This window comes from Bradysia coprophila, unplaced genomic scaffold (genome assembly GCF_014529535.1).
Source record: "Bradysia coprophila strain Holo2 unplaced genomic scaffold, BU_Bcop_v1 contig_324, whole genome shotgun sequence".
NCBI classification, from domain to species: Eukaryota; Metazoa; Arthropoda; class Insecta; order Diptera; family Sciaridae; genus Bradysia; species Bradysia coprophila.
The window spans coordinates 4,672,558-4,690,361 of NW_023503584.1; the positions used below are offsets into that span (position 1 = coordinate 4,672,558).

Below are 17,804 nucleotides of genomic sequence, written 5' to 3' on the forward strand. Positions count from 1 at the left end.
TTTTTGACTTTTGCACCTTCACCACCAGCCAAGACGCAAACATGAAAATTAAACGACTGTGGTTTTGGACTATTGGGACCAAGGGCTATCTGGGCATATGAACAAACCGTCGCAAAAAAAAAGCTCCGACGGAGCCTGGTCCACTTTCAAAAAAATCCCTCTATTTGAAAAATGCAAAATTTTCTCCCACTTGAGGACTATGTTAGAGCGTTAAGAAAATAACTATTTTGGGAGGACGATGTGAAACGAAAGAACAGATTTACAATCAAACGTACTGATTTTTCTCTCTCTTTCATTCGCGGATACAGGGGAACTACAACCGACGATAGATTTATGGAGAAGAATTTTTATGGCGAAGTGTCATTGCGAAGTGAATTAATTTTCAGTTTCAGATATAGCGAATTATTCGAGAAACTTTGGGACAACTTTGAGAAAAATTAGGTTCTTTAGGGTACGTGAAGTTGAGGTCCCCTCGAAATTAACCAAATTCGTTTTTGACTGAAATTTCGAGTGAACGAAGATAGGTAATTTATTTTTCATGCTTCGGGAGGTTAATTTCAGATTGTTTATCGCCACTTTGCATGGAAAATGACGTAAGTATCTGTCTTGGACGATTGAATTCAGGCACTGTCGCGTAGAAAACTATTTGTAATACAAATTTTGTATGATTGTGGATCTTGAAAAGACGCACAATTTGAGTATACACACTGCCAGGATCAAGTCGGCCTGACGGAGATGATTGTCCATTTTAGGTGAAAAAAATCATAATTTGTGAGTCACTGGCCCACTGGTATGATACATATATGGGAAATTCCAGCGTAAGTCATGTTACCAAATCAAAATGTGTCTCTTTTTGATGTACGAATACGCACCAAAGAAGATGCGAAAAAACATACCGTAAGTCATGTTACCAAATGTGACTATGCATATTGTAGAGCGCCATCGCTACAATACAATGGGGATGTTGTGAGAGTGAAAGAGAAAAATTTCTGTCACAAAATACGTGGATTTACCCATATAGCCTAGTCTCAGTAGTATCATACTTAGAAAAGTGACACTGCATCGGATGAAAGAGACTTTAGTATAAATCTACCAAAAACTATGGTTTACCGTAAATTTTAAATAATCGTCTGAACTAAATGAAAGCTATCTGTTGGGGATGTACTGTAGGGGGGTCCAAAAAATAAAAGTGTCGAGGAAGTTGGCGGACCCCGAGGAAAACAAACCTTTATGGCCTCCTGATAAAAATTGTATATGGTGCCGATGCGATCCGAGTTGGTTTATGGGTAGCTCAAGGACGAAATATGTGAAAAAACAATGAAATTTTCCATAGATTTTTTCCATTACTTTGTATGCGAAAATTTTTTTAACGACAATATCAAACTTTTTTGGTCCAGACAACTTAGATTAGATGCAAAAGCAACAAAAATGCGTTGTTTTCATTTTTTGGAATTTTTATATCGTCTGGGCACTCCTAACAATATTGATATAGACAATAATCGACAGATAATATCCAAGTAATACAAAGTCGGGCGAGGTCACTCTTTAAATTAAGTGTTAGGTGTCGTTGTAAAGGTAATGACAGTGGCTTTCTAACGAGCCCACACACAATAAGTTTCAAGTTGGTGTCTTGACGTAACAGTCATTTGAAAATTGCCTGAGTTCACGACCCTGACAGTTTTGCACCAAAATCGATTTCCATATAGCTTCAAAAAATTGTTTTCGAAAAAATGTCTTTTTACAATGAAAGCTTATGCCATAAACTCTCGTTAGACATGAATTTATCCGATGCAAATTAGATAAATGTTTTGGAAGAACCCAAAGACTGGGTGAACACATTGAGAATCTTTGACTGACTTGGGAGTTGCGAATGCACTTAAAAATCATTAAATCGGCCTCTTTGGATTATTCTGAAGTGAAATAACCCAACTCACCTTAAGAAGTGACCTCAGCATCTGTTAGTTACGTTCAATTTTTTTTAACCCTCATTTTCGTGGTTTTTTACATATTTCGTCATTGAGCTACCCATAAACCAACTCGGATCGCATCGGCCCCATATACATTTTTTATCAGTGGGTCATATAGGTTCGTTTTTCCCGGGGTCCGCCAACTTTCTCGAAACTTTTATTTTCCAATACGATTCTGGACCCCCCTAATGTACTGTCCTTCCTCTTTTTAATTGCATGCTCTTGATGTTTTCATCGATTAATAGTAGCTGGAAATTTACTTTTTGAAGACAGCCCAAATTAGTCTGAGTCTAACAGAATATAACTTTCCTGACAAACTATAGTTAAAAATAGAAAACAAAATGCAGGTAACAACATACCTTAAATAAGACTTCATTCAGTGTCGGACTTACCCAACGGCCACTCAGGAGCAGCTGTAAAGCGGTCCGTCAAATTGAATTTCGAAATTTAACAATTTTGAGTAACTCAGTATGGCCAGTCCAGTGTAATTAATAATTTAATCGTCCAAAACACTTAATGGATACCAGGTGGTTCGAGCCTGTGAAAAATCAACGGTTTACTTAAAATATTCGTCAGTCAACGAAATTCTGAAAAATTTGTGATGACCAAATATGTAAACAAACAACAATATTGATTGAGATTGAGATTCAAAAGAGATGATCCAGTAGAAATAAAATGTCGGCGCTAAGCTTAAAAATTACGTTTTAGCGGAAACACTTTAGTTTAAATGTTTGTACGTTTCCGGTGAAATGAATTAGTGCGAATGCATCGACTTTTGAGGAGCTTTACTATAACTCCTTTAGTTCGAGGGGTGTCACATCTATCATTATTATACCAAAGGTTATATGTCTAATACGTTTCGATTTTTGTAAATATCTGTGAATTGCTGGTGATATTGTGATTGGACAGTTTTTATTGGCAATTTGTTGATTCTCACCAGTGTCTCACTATCTCCATTCGAGGGTAGTACAGAAAGTGATTTTTTTCCTGAATAACTTTGAAAGTAAAAAGCTTTTAATTACAAAATGTTCTCTGCATTCCTCCTTGGATCGAGATTGACAGTTTTTGCAGCAAGAAGTCCAAAGACCTTTTCTCACCAGTTTCCTTTCTTATCATTCTGCCCAACTTTGTTAGAAAACTTTTCGTGTATGGACCCATTGGACCAAGCGTTTCAAAAGCTACTGGTGTAAAATGGCAGTGCTTTTTCAATTCAATGTAATGATTGTGTTTGCGTCTCTCTGCTTCCTCATACACTACACTACTCATTCAATCTGGCACTCTACAAAACATAAAGGCGTTCGAAGTAAATATCATTTTGTCTGAACCCGTGACTTTGGCACTAGAGCTCTCGACTCATAATCGAGAGGAATCGCATTTTAACTCATGAACTGCCTGTTTTGAGTAAGGTGATCCCGTTTTTGAAATAACAAAAATTGTACTGAAAAAGTCTGCCCAATTTCTTCATATTATCAAAAATGAAAGAGCTACATATATTACAAATAAGTACACCCGGGCTTCAATTGTTATGTAGATTTTATTCGTTCGATTCGATTGAATGAAGGATTTCATTTACCAATGATCAGTGATTCGTCAGAGTAATGGATTCGCACACAAAATATAATGTGATTGAAAAGCAACGCAACTGGAGAAAATCAGAGCCAAGTAAGCTTTCGAATTCATATTTTAATAGCATCCGAAGTGTATGTTTCTATCTTTTCAAATCACCTCGACTCATCAAATAGACCATAAAGTGTTATTTACACTTATAACACCGTATTACCTACGATATCTTTGAAAATATAAATCAATTTTATGAATTTGCTTTACATATTTTCTATTTCAAATTTCACATTTTATAGATAATTTTTATGATTTATTTATTAGTTTTCCAATAATTTTTTTGTCTTTCTTTCCTTTCTGCTACCTCACTTATAACGATTATAATTGGCGAAGTCATTGCGCTTGTCAGTCGTAGATTAATTTTTCTGAAAGAGCTTCCCATATCTAATGCACATTTTATTTATATGTAATGGCGATGGAGCAGAAGATGACTGAAAAAAATAAAAATAATCAGACACACAGTTGCTGTACAACTGAGCGATTTATTGGCGATGTGTATAAAACTGTATCAATAGAAAAATGGAAAATATCTTTTATTTTGCAATTAAAGTTAAAAGTTTATAATGCCTTCTCGATGCCATATGTGGATCATTTACCATAATATTAAATGAACATTTGTTTTTCAGATAATTTTTTTTTTTTCATTTTCTTAATTCATTCGCCATTTCGACTGATCGTTATATTGAAAGATGAGATGGAGAAGAAAAAAAAATCTATAATATTATCTCAAATTCCATTGTATGTACGAGTACGAGGTACAACAGTCATTAATTACATTTTTTGCTGCATTTTCGAATGATATATTTACAGAATTCCACTGTACAATCGTTTTCAAAAACATTCCTTACCATATCTCCTTTTGAAAGAGATACAATTTTCTATATATATATATATAGCAATCAGTTACATATAATGTTTCCATGCCATATAAATGTACACACATATTTTGATGTAAAACCTTACATATTTATAATGAAATGACAAAAAAATAAAAATCTTCAATTGGAGATTGAAAATAAGTGATGGAAATTTTTGTACGTGCTATGACTTTTCATTTTGTTTTGCAGAGCATCATCTCTTGAAATCAAATCACTTAAAGAGTTCGGTGAAAAATGCTGAGGATCGGTTGACTCATTTTTTTTTTAATTTTCCCCTTACATTACGATTCAGAACCGAACTAGTTAACAAAGTCCATTCCGTTCATCTTAGAAAAAATTTGAAAATTTTACATTTTTAAACAATGATCATTTACAGAGTCAGATGAATCAATCGGTAGAGCGTTAGCCAAGAATCTTGGTTTCGATTCCCACTGTGATATATCCCAATACGATTAGGTATTCGCTGATAGACATTTTATAGTCGCCACATTACCATAATATGGTCGAAATACTCAACGTTCTTTCAGAACCTTGGAAATGATTTGCCTGTTAGTCCTTACCATAACTAGTAACTCCATCTATGATATATAGATTGAAAAGTCTAGTCGAAAATACTTGATTTCATTACATTAGAATTAAAAATTACTTAGCACGCACAATTGTTTTCGAGTGAAATTTGTTGATTCGAGGCGATGCCGAGAACTTAAGACATTTTATTTGCTGAGATTGTCGAAAGAGGTGATTGAATAGTGAAAATCTCTTTATTTACAAATTTCGACGCATAAGCATTAGGTCTACTGACGACACCCTAATATTTTAAATTTACGATATCGTTGTGAATCTGAATCAGACTGTCTGATGCCAGAGAAAAATTTTTGTCACATGATCATTTCATCATTTTGGAAAAACTAAACCTTTGGAAAAATGGTCTGCGTGTATATGAAATACACTCAATCCAAAGTAAATTGCTGGAAAAGAGGATGTTGCTGATATTCGAGCAAGAACCATAATGGTAAATAATGTTCCATATAAAAGTTAGAAAATGTACTTAAAAAACTAAAAAGGAAGGTAGTTTTGATCAATTACATTTCACGATCCTTTCGGTAGTTAATGCGGGCCTGTTACGATTCCCTGCTACACCATAAATTCTATATTATATTCTATCTGTATAGCGTTTTTGCTAAATAAAAATCTGGGAATGAATTGTTTTAATTTTATTTTTAAATTATTCATTTCTTACTTTATATTCTTCGTCATCTGTGTGGTTTATACATTGTTCGCATAATTTTTTTTCCCTCGACAGTCGACAACGATGATGTCAATTTGTGATAAAGCAATCGCATCGAATTTTAACGACAAATTAAATCTCTCATTAGAGCCATATATGCGCAGGATACAAAAAATAGTAATGATATAATGGGCGCTTTTGGGTTTTATTTAATTCTGCAGTGTTACTACATCCTATGGACAAATGTAGTGGATGAGTTATATTAATAAAAGAACACATGCTAACGACAATTTATTACATTTTTAACCGTATTTTAAGAAGCATTTTCGGAAGCATATTTTCTATAGAATTATATACATTCTTACATCAAAGACAACAGCTTTGTCGCTCATTTCCGGCACACTATAAATAAAACGTTGTTTCTAACGCCATGCTAAAACGTTTTTTTTTGCGAATTAGATTCCAGAAGTGGTGTGCGGTTCGTGCTGAAAACCTTTAATTCGCCTTTTTCAGCGTGCGTTAGGCAAAGTTCTATTTTCCGCACACGTCTTTATTTTGACAAACTTTACCAAAATAGGCTTCTTCTGCTTGGTACAGAAACTACTATTGCCAACGTTAGGAGTTTTGTAATGGAAACAATGGTTATACATATTTCTAGGATTAAGAATTAATGCAGCTCACTGGAATACTGGGATAGGAAAGTAGAGGACTATATAGTACTATTATCTGCTAGTGCAAAAAACAGATAGTTATTGGCTCCAACATCTATCAGTCTTTAGGGACATAAGGTGATTTTTCGCACATGCCGATAAAATATAGTACCTACCTGCTTCTGAATTGTTATTTTGGCACGTGGTATTATCCCTTGCCTTCAGCAGGATATAAACTTCCCACTGGCCAAAATAAAAATGTGGAAGCAGGAAGGAGACTTATATTTAATGACAACTACATGCGATTCGTTTATACAAAATTTATGTTTTCATGATATTTTAGACGAATTAATGGGCCTCGTACATTCGACCTTTAAGAGCATAACTTGAGTGTTGTACAGATTTTGATATGTTTTTTGTGAAAGGTAATGGAAATTGTGGATCTAAGTTTTAAGATAGATAAAACCGGTCGAATGGGTCCTTTAATGTGTTCAAAATGAGGATTTTTCGAGTCTCTGGAACGTATAGGGAAGTTTCAAACAGTGTTATTAAAACAGAGCCACATTGGTCAGGGAAAATGTTTATGAAAACCAGATAATGAGCAAGAGCAGAGTCCTCGATACTTCGAAGCTTTGATACTCGGCTGTATAGTGCCTGAATGTTAGGTGGAAGTTTTTTTTTTTAAATAAATTATAACTTTTCACCAAAATTTTTATTTTGCATTTCGAAGGTAAATGAAGAGGGAAAACCCGCTTTATTACTTGAAGATTGTTTCACTTTTCGGTTTAGATGCTTGTGTAAGTACGTCATCGACGATATAGATAGATAAATTTTAGTCTAGCGAATTCAGGTTGACCCGAACCGGATTTCAATGCAAACCTGAACTAAAATTTCATAAAACTGGACTCGAATTTGAATCGATTTGACATGAATATGGCCCGACCCTGAACTTTTACTTCGAGTTTGACCTGAACCTGAAATTTCCAGAATGAATCAAATCGGGTTACCCCTTTATTCTTACATCAGAAACCACAAATTTTCACGAAAAAATTCCGGTCAATATACATCCTGAAAATTTCAGGTTCATATTAGGTCGGCTCGTGTTCCGGTCAGATCCAACAAGACCCCTTCTGAGCATTACTAACGATGTTAGTCAGGACTATAATGTTACAGCAATCTATTGGTTCCAAAACTAATCTGATTTATCTTCTAGAGCAAGCTAGACTTTATTTCATGATGGACTTCTTATGCATTTACTCGGTGATTTTTAACTCGGCCAACAATAACAATAAATGCAAAGAAATTAGTTTGGATAAATAATAAATCGACTTTTCTTATTGGAAAGTAACAGAAAACTGGAAAAATTCAACAGCTCATTGGGTGATTACTAAATCATTCAAGAAAAAACACAAAATAAATAATAAACGAAAATACTAATACAAATTTCAATGAACTTCTCCAGTCTAAGCAAAGTTGATTGTGGTATGTTTCAATTGCCTCATACGTCTTGATCCTTGTAAACGTCAGATCTGCATAAAATTAAACTTGAAATTACTTACAATTTTATTGGCAATGGAAAAACTGAAGAAACTCAACTTACATCGGCAAATACACGCGGCGCAGATCATTTTTCCACGCTGGGTTTTGGCATGATGGACATAAGCCATTTTCTACGACATATTGTTTGATGCACCCTGTGCAGAATACATGACCACAAGCCACTGATGAAATGTCGTTACCTTCGAGGCATTGAAAACAAATACCGCATTCCAATCTTTTCCTTTTGGTCAATGGTTCGCCGATTAAATCTTTCGAATCGACGTTGATACCGTCAATTGTGCTGGTAACATTGATGGTAATCGAATTGTTTTTGATGAATCCATTTTCCGATTTGAGTAACTCAGTCCAAGATACGAGCTTTTCCGACTGCGAAATAACCGTCATGTATTTAGTTTTCATTTCCACTTCGGGATTTGTGCTCTGAAGCATAACTTGTACGGTTGTGGTAGTTTTTTTGCAATTTGAATTCAGACGAACACATAGCTCATTGGAACGATCTTTAAAAACGGTCAATGTCCATGGTAAATATGTTTTATTCAACTGTGGTGTTTTAACAGCCATTAGGTTATCCACTTGTTCGATCCTTATTTGAAATATTGCACAGCAATTTTCCTCGCAGCTCTTGTAAGTATTTGTGAAAATCAAGCGACTTCTCTCAGGATCGTTTGGATAAGACCCTTCAATACTAATGCCCAAGTTGATTGTATCATTCTCTACATAACCATTGTTTCCATCAAATAAACTGTTCCATTTTATCACTAATATTCCCCAATTTGTGTTTTGAGAGTCGTATATCGACACTGACGCATCCTTTTGTACATCATAACCTTTGGACGATACTAGTTTAATAGAATATTGGGCCGCACATGACCAGTCGGGAGCATTGTCCTGACTTTGACAATATAAATAGGCCCAAAGAAATTCTGTTCCATTCCGTGCTTCCTTACACATCCGAATTCTCCATTCGATCCCTTGAACATTAACAGCAGGAAGAAAACGCCTTCCCAGTCGACTTAGGTTCGGAACTTTAAAACTGAGTGCCAGTTGAGAAACAGCCATGTTGATATTTATTTCTGCAGGAATGATCAATTTATTTATTTAGTGAATGATATATAATGGTAAATGTGGAATATTTAAAGCCTTACTTGCACTGGAGCGTTGATGAAATTATTTTCATTAGCTCACTACACTCAGGTTTTAAACACAAAACAAATACCACTAAAATTGCTGACGTTAACTTGGTTAATGGATAGGCATTGAGTATGATTTGACACATCAATTTGCATTGTTCAATTACTCCAATCAAATTTGACAAAAGATTATAGATGCGTTTTCAGCTCCATCAACGCACCTCAAGCATGAGTGGTACTCTAAATACTTTCATGTTTTGCGCATAAATTTAAGATTTTTTTTCGTATTTTAAGTCCTCGGCTACACTTTGTTCGAGCTACAACTCGCGAAATTGCCTATCTATCGTACACCAAATATAAAAAATCATATCATACAAAATATTACTAAATTTGGCAGCTGCTGTCGATTATGATCACGAATACGAATACTGGCAGGGCCTATTTTCGGTAATTTTATTTTGAAAAATTTACAGTAAGATGCAGTGAAATTTCAGCATGAATTTGCTTCAGCTGTTTTTCAGCTGACCCACACAAACAATCAAAACTTTTGATACCGTTTTACCACTAAGCGCAGTATAAACAGTTTTGATTGTAAGTGTGGATCAGCGGAAAAACAGCTAACTTTGCTAAATAAGCAAAAATAGGCCCTGATACTGCTGCCAATAGGTGGTAATTTAACTGTTGAAATTCGACACTGTTGACAACAGTTATTTATTTTGGCTGGCAGCACTGAAGCGTGCGTCATTTATGAATGATCCCCTGTGCATTGATGCCACTCGTCCTGCACTCGGAAAAGTCTTCGAGGCCTACATACAACACATTTGTAAAAAAGCCCACACAAGCTAAGAGAAGCAGAAATGGATTTTTTTAATGCGCTGCCTGTTATCATTTCTCTGTGTCAAATCGATACTCATCTGTTAAATTGTTAAATGATGTTAAAAGGGATAAATGGTGAAGGTGATGGAAAAAACCCTAACGTAAGCAATTCAAGTTTTCGTTCTAAGATCTAGGACATGTCTTTTCACCGCTCCATCATTTTTCTTAATTTCTATTTTCATATTCGTTTACCCATATTCATTTTCATTAAACAGATATATATGTGTACAAATGCAACAGTTGGTTGATTACACTCATAAAATATTTTCTTGAACGTCCCTAAGATTTAAAACGTGGGAACTCCAATGGTCACCCTTCGAAAGGGGTAACTGTTTTGAAAAGGGCTTCTTATACATAAAAAATAAAATAAAACAAGTTTGATCATCAAAAGAGATGACCTCACTAAAGTAAGGGTCATCCGATTATACTGTACATTATGTCCACATTATGGGATGGTATATACCATCCTTGCAATTTCATATCAATATACGAAAACTCTAATGGTCATTTTTCCCGGACACCTTTTCTATTTCTTTTGTTTGCATATAATCTATTCTCCTTATTATTACGGGCATATGTGAGGACTCAAAATTGTGTTTTTTTATGCAACGGTTGGTCAAACACAGAAAACTGACCAGTATACGCGATTTGTTATTTTATTTATTTTTTAAGGACGGTACGCTTATATATGAAGGGTTGCAGTTGATATGACATGATATATCTTGGATATGATTTCTAAGGTAAAATTCGAAGACATGAAGACAGAAAGTAAATGAACGTATTTTACATGTGAACGTTATGTTATGTATGTTCGTTGTCTATTGTGCAGATGAAAATTAATTTTCAGAACATTTTTTTTTTCATAAAAACTGGTTTTAAATATTGTGTGAAAAACCAGTTGATTTTGTCCAGTAAAATTAAAAATTATGTTTGCAACGGTCATCTTTTCATGCTATATTTCATAAGAGCTGTGTCAAGCTATTGTCAAATGGTCTTGTAAAAATATTAACAATGTACATTAATGTTGAGAATATGGTAGCATATATGCATGGTAAGATTATGATTTTTTTTTTGTTGCTTAAAGTGACCATCAGCTGCGACAAAAAGGAGATCCTCTTTAAATTTTAAATAACCGAAATGATGGTTTCATAAAAAAAACAGATTGTAATCTGTAATGAGAATAATGATATAATATACAAATCATGTTACTAAAACAGATTATAGGTACACAAATTTAGAGAATTCATGTAAATAATAGGGAATTCAAGATATGCAAAGAAAACATTTTCAAAATCCAATCTCTCTAAATTGTAGATTTCAATTTTATTGGAAAAAAAATTGAGGTCGGTCTATAACGTTCTAACTTACTCCAATTAAGTGCAGTGTGTGTGTGTGTGTGTGTGTGTGTGTGTGTATTGATCTGCTGCTTGCTGTCGAATTTGTAATTAGACATCTTCAGCTGAAACTTCTGGTATTTTTTCGGTTTTACCTCTACTCCGCACACTTCAATCTCGAATCTTCCATTTCATCCATTATAAAAACCAGGGGCGCCGACTTGTGTTTTGGTTGTTGGGTGCGAGATCTCTGTACAGTGATTTTCACGATAGCGAATCTAGCAACTTAATTTAATATCAAGAGAAAGTGCAAGACCTGGTTCTCAGTGATCTGTAAATCTAACAGAGAAATATGTATTCTCCCATCGTAGTAATAATATAGTCGAGAAATGTAAAGCTAAGAACAAACTATAACAAAAGGGCGCATGAGTACGTACAGATGTTTTCCTTTAAGAAATTGCCTGTCTAAACCGAACCAAAAACTCAAGTTTTCCAGCAGAACGTCATAAAATAAGGCTACATTCGTCCAAATAGATAGGGTCCGCCAAGAAAACTAAAATGAAGTGATCGTATTGCAATCAAGATTGAGTCAATAATGTCTAAGTCGTACTTGTAGAACATACTTCTTCATGAAAATATTACGGAATAACTACATTCACTTACTTTTGTTCAAGCCTTCTTTTGACAATCTAGCTTCATTTTATATAATATTTTGGTGGAAAATTTGAGTTGAAATTTCCGGTTTTTCGTATAGCCGGCTCATCTCTATTCTGGACATGTATATCGACATTAGAGAAAAATTGCTCGTATGCATGTTTTCTATTTTTTATGCAACTGTCGACTAATGGTCGGAGTGGTTCAGGTAAAGTAAAACTTGAATCGGAATCTCATTTACCTGATCTTAACAGGGTGGCTTCCGGTTAAAGAAAATGAAACTGACCTGAAAAAATCAGGTTGGCTCGAAAGTAGTTTCAGGTTGACTTCCATTTTGACAACAAGTCAAAAAGTTAACATTTCAGGTTTCAGCTTATACTTACAAGTCGTACTCGTACCCAATCCAGGTCGCCCTCGCCCTGACCAAAAGTCCTGACATACTATTTCTTTTTCATGCTTGCTATGGGAACCGAAAGTAAAAATGTCAATTTTGAGGGGCGAAAGTAAACATTTTTCTACTTTCGGTTCCCATAGCAAGCATGAAAAACTTAATACGTCACATGGAAAAGTACTTTCGGACCTTTGTCCTTGTGACGTAAATGACTATTTCTACAAAAGTATTCTTCATAGCCTTTGTCATATTCCTCGTATGATTTTATTGTTAAACATATCGTCTGTAATATAGATGACTATTTCTGCACGTTTCTTCTCGGTTCTACATTAGGAAAGTGCTGAAGTGGAACACCAAGCTAAGACAAAACTAATACAAAAACTCCAATTCCAGACAACTCACACAGAAACGTTATTATTATTGCTTGTGAAGGTCCGAAAAATGTCTGAAGGCTTTTTTTGTTTCAATTGAGAAACAGTGGCAATAATGTTAGTTTATTTAATTAAGAAAAATATCAAATATCTGTTCGGTGCTACGCACACAACGAATCTTGCTTGAGCACCCAACGCCACCTAGAAGTCGGCGCCCCTGATAAAAACATATCAAAATTTCTGTTTTTCAAGAGTCAAATGACGAGAGTAGCGTTTACAGTAAAGTTGAATCGAAAATTTCTTTCTTCATTTTAAATTAAGTGAAGAATATCTTCAAACACGCACTAAAAGTAGTTGAACTTTGTTGTTGAACACAAGCGATGTATAACCTCTTTAAATTGCTTCACTTAATCAAGGGTGTTCGATTGCGAAGTCTTAGAATACGGTCATCAACTACTATGGAATCTTTGTCTACTAGACTCATTCCTGACTGCTGAAATGTTTGAAAGTGTTTGAGTTCTAACCGAAAAAGAGAACTATTTTAGGAACTTTAACAGCATCTAAAAGTTCCTACGTGTTATCAATCTCTTCACAAGATATGAATGTTTGGACCAAATAAACAAGATTAATGACACGGCGGTACTTAGCTGTTCATGCCTAGAACTAGATAACTAGAAATTTCTGAAATTTAACGTCAGACTACAATACCAGAACCACAAAAACAAAAACGAAAATCGCAAAAATTATTAATTTCATTTTTTACTTGTCGTTCCTATGACATCAATCCTGTCGTCGCTTGACTTAAATTACTAAGAAATAATCGTCGCATTTAACAACCAGGAACACGTTCAAAAATAATTAACTGAAAAGCTGTATCAACACATTAATTTAAGTATCGATAGTTACAATATATGGTAGCACGAATTCGTGCTCGTGATCGTCAATATGTTCACATTTACATTTTCTCCAGAAAGTTATTCCTCGGAAATAATGATATTCAAAGGACATATCGAATTCATTTGTAGGACATTCCCAATCCGTCAGACGGTGGTAAGATATTCTGCCCTGTTAAGGAGCCTTACAAACCTATGTCTGTCTCTGTCATATAGCATTGATCGTTTTTTTTTCTCATTTCGATGAATATTTGTAGGCTGAACACTTGAGAACGAATTTTATCAATAGACGCGTGTTAGGTTTTTTTTTTGCAGAAACCTTGAATTTAAGTATTCATAAAATATGGTATTTTATGGTAGATTAAACAAAACGATCAAAAATAGGCGTTCTAGGAATAGGAATTTTAAAATAAAGACCTATGGGTTCTAACCACTAGCCAAAATTCGTAGCAATAATTAGAAAAATTCAACTAAATTCCAGTTCTTGATTTAAAAAATGAGGAAATGAGATGTAGTAGATTTGAAATTTTTTTTAAAACAAAATATTTCCGTTTTTCTAGATTGAAACAAAGAAAGCAACGTTTGTTATTTAGCGAACGTAAATTATAGAATTAAGTTCACTCGTGCCACGTATAACAGGAAGTTGAAAATTCGGTTGTCTCTGTGCTTTCTTTCTAAATTTTGTGAACAAAAACGTCATGGACTTACCAACTTTTCACCCTGCATATTAAAACATGAACGCTAGTAATTATATTGAATATTTTTTATTTTCCTCTTTGATTTGTTTCACTAATATCTTGGAAATTTTGGAAAGGGAAAAGTAGGAATACAGCCTCCTTCTCCAATGATTCGGCCATTTTCGTCAATATCAGCCATTACTGACAGCTGAAATTTGTTATTTATCGTTTTTATACCGTAAATGATTTTTTTATTGACTACAATACCTGCGGTCTTCCTTGAGATAACGCAACAAAAAAACTTAAAGCAAAAATTACAAAAATTATGAACTTCATTTTTAACTTTTGGTGCAATCGTCGTGACTTGACTCAAATTACTAAAAAAAAATTGTTCTCGTCGACGTTAAATACGTTCAGGAACGCGTTCAAAAATAATTAACTCAAAAGCTGTGTCAACAAGATAATTTTTTTAAGTATCGGTAGCACGTGTGAGCCTTTTTTTATTAAATTTTATATGGGATGGTATATTCTGTAGATTAAACAAAACGAACGAAACGATCAAAAAACGAGCGTTCTATTGGAATTTAAAAATAAAGACCGAGGGACTCCAACCACTAGCCAGAATTTGTAGCATAATTAAAAAATCTTAACTAAATCCCAATTATTATTTTTTGAAAAATGAGGAAATCAGATAAAAAATGTGTTTTGTGGCGCAAGCTGTGGTGACAAAGGCAAAGACTAGTGATTTAAAAAATTGCAGCTTTTTTAGATTGAAACAAAGAGAGCAACGTTTGTTATGTAGCACGTAGTGAACGTAAATTAGAATTTAGTCACTCGTGTCATGTATAAAAGGTAAGAAAAGTTGAAATTTTGGTTTTCGAAAATTCTTTTTGAATTTTCTGAAGAAAAATGTCATGAACTTAAACATGAAATTAAATTGAATATTTTTATTGTGTCCAATTCAAACAATGTAATAAGCAATATGATGTGTAACCTCTTCGATTGGTATCACACATATGTTGTAAATCGTGGAACGGGGAAACAAAGTCCAATAGGGCCTCGAATTGGGCCATATTCGTCTTGATCAGCTATTATTGACCGCTGAAATATCTAATGTTTTTACACATGCATAAATGGATTTGCTGACAACAATACCTGCGCCTCCGGTCTTCCTTGAGATAATGCAATAAATAAACTCAACGCAAAAATTACAAACATTATTAACTTCATTTTTTACTTGGTGTTGCAATCGTCGTGGCTTGACTTAAATTACTAAAAAAAATAGTTCTCTTCTAATATCAGGAACACATTTTAAAATGACTAACTGAAAAGCTGTATCAACAAAACGTATATTTAAGTAGCGGTAGCTACATAAAACGGTAACAGGAATTGCCTGAGTTCGCCGATGTGTGCAGGTTTTCAATTCCTCTAAAAAGATAATTTTCGGCCATAAAAATGTATCGAATTCATTCGAGGGATTTAGGATTACAAACAGTTAGTCCTGAAAGAGGCTGATCAGAGCTTTTAACGATTTCATATCTTGGTAGTGGTTTTATGATTATGATTTATTTGAATTAATTGAATTTGAAAATAAAAAGACATGGTTTTTGGACTTAGACCGTTTTGGATTAGGTCAAGGATTATTCGGGTATTGTAACAAGGCGACTTGACTTTATTTTAGCGCATTCTTTTATAATATAGTTCAAATTAATAGAAAAGTGCCAACTTTACCAAGGAAAATTTCATAGATTTACCAATTTCCGATTCCAACACTGCACATTGAAACAGGAAATAAATATTTTGAATTCTTTTATTGTTCAATACATTTAACTTTGAAAAATTATTTCACTAAACCGACGGTATTTTAATGGGAGGCCTGAGAATACAGCCGCCAATAGCGTTACCATCTTCGTCTACTAGCAAACTTGATGACATTGATGACTTCTGAAATATTTTAAAACGAAAAGTGAATTGATCTTTGTTACAACTAGAAACGAAAGTTTTGACTATAATACCTGCACCTATGGTCTTCCTTGAGATAACACAACAAAAAAACTCAAAGCGAAAATTACAAAAATTATTAATTTCATCTTCACTTGACGTAGCTCGCCGTTGTTCGACGTATATTGGCAAAAAAGTGTTATTTTAGTCGATGTTTATGAACTTAATAACAGTGACACGTTTAAAAATAATTATTTGAAAAGCTGTATCAACAAGACATGTAGGTAGCGGTAGCAGTTCTTCTACGGATAATTTTTCTGTAAAACTAATATAATCCTTGGGAATTATAATATTTGATGAATAGATCTGAAGGACTACAATTCTTAAAATTCACGAGGAGCTATCAACCAACGTTGAATTGCTTAATTTTTTCGGATGAATATTCATATTTGGGCTAAGCTCACACGTATATACTTCCCACTTCCGGGACAAACTTAGAATTTTTAAGTATTGACAAAATATGATGCATAGTATACAAAATGAATTAAGTGATAAAAAACGAACGATCTATTAAGATACAATTCAATGATGATATTTGTAACTTACGCCGCCTGTGTGCAATGTCATATAATGGTTATTTTCGTGGAAGTATTCTTAACAACAGGGACACGTTTTAAAATAACTAACCAAAAAGCTGTATCAACAAGACATTTATTTAAGTAGCGGTAGCTACATAAATAAAATTGTAACTCGATTTGTCTGAGGTCGTCGATCGGATTTTTAACTCTGATTTTTAAGAAATCGTTGAATGGCTTTACAATTCCAAAATATTTGCGGTTCCTGTTTGCATCAGTGGTAAATAATTCTATCTTGTCAAGAAGCCCTCACGAATCTAGATGTTATCGATACTTTAATATTCCACCACATCATTCCATTTCGGTGAATATGCCCATATAGGCTGAACTAGAAAAACAATTTCTGCAATGCATGCGGAACGAATTCTATCAAAAACATGCTTGGACGCATTTATTTTTGGCTTCGAATGTAAATATTGATTCATACAAAATGTGGTGTGTTTTATAAACAAAACGAACTGGATGATAAAAAGCGAACGTAGTATTGATATAAGAAGTTAAAAATTAAGGAATTTTGGCAGCCAAATCGATGTGAAAAGACTCGAAGATGCGATACCACTTTAAATTTGTGTTCAATCAATCTAGGAAATTAGCCCTGTGATACCGAGGCTGGTACAGAAAAAGGCTAGGTACTAAATTAAGGCTCATATTGGTTTTCTGCACAAGGAATTGTTTCAAACAAATATTCCCAGCTGGGGTCATGACTTTCTTTTTAATATTTTTTATTGCTTCTCCACATAAAGGCTAGCCATCTTTTATTAATAACAACAACAAATGCCACTGTCTAACGTCGTCTCATATATAAAAGTTTATGATGAAACAAATGAAGTAAAAGATTTCATTTCCAGTCTCTCGAAATAGTTATTTATGTCACTGAGTGAAAAATGCTTCACCGAGTTGCATACAATGTTTCTTTTTATCGAACCACGGTTTCACCTCGTAGCCCGAGGCTCGGATCAACAAAATTCACATGATAACTGGACTTTTCATCCTTTGTTC

The 17,804-nt window shown here is 34.1% G+C and overlaps 2 long non-coding RNA genes across 2 annotated transcripts; both read right to left on the reverse strand.

Annotated features, from left to right (window-relative positions):
* Positions 1-14,300: 14,300 nt before the first annotated feature.
* On the reverse strand, positions 14,301-14,694 carry LOC119079628. Its single transcript, XR_005088199.1, has 2 exons — positions 14,497-14,694; positions 14,301-14,437 (listed from the first exon to the last, which is right to left on the reverse strand). It is a non-coding gene; the product is annotated as an uncharacterized LOC119079628 (long non-coding RNA).
* A 1,331-nt stretch (positions 14,695-16,025) lies between these two features.
* LOC119079629 lies at positions 16,026-16,433 on the reverse strand. The gene is made up of 2 exons (XR_005088200.1): positions 16,245-16,433; positions 16,026-16,173 (listed from the first exon to the last, which is right to left on the reverse strand). It is a non-coding gene; the product is annotated as an uncharacterized LOC119079629 (long non-coding RNA).
* Positions 16,434-17,804: the final 1,371 nt, after the last annotated feature.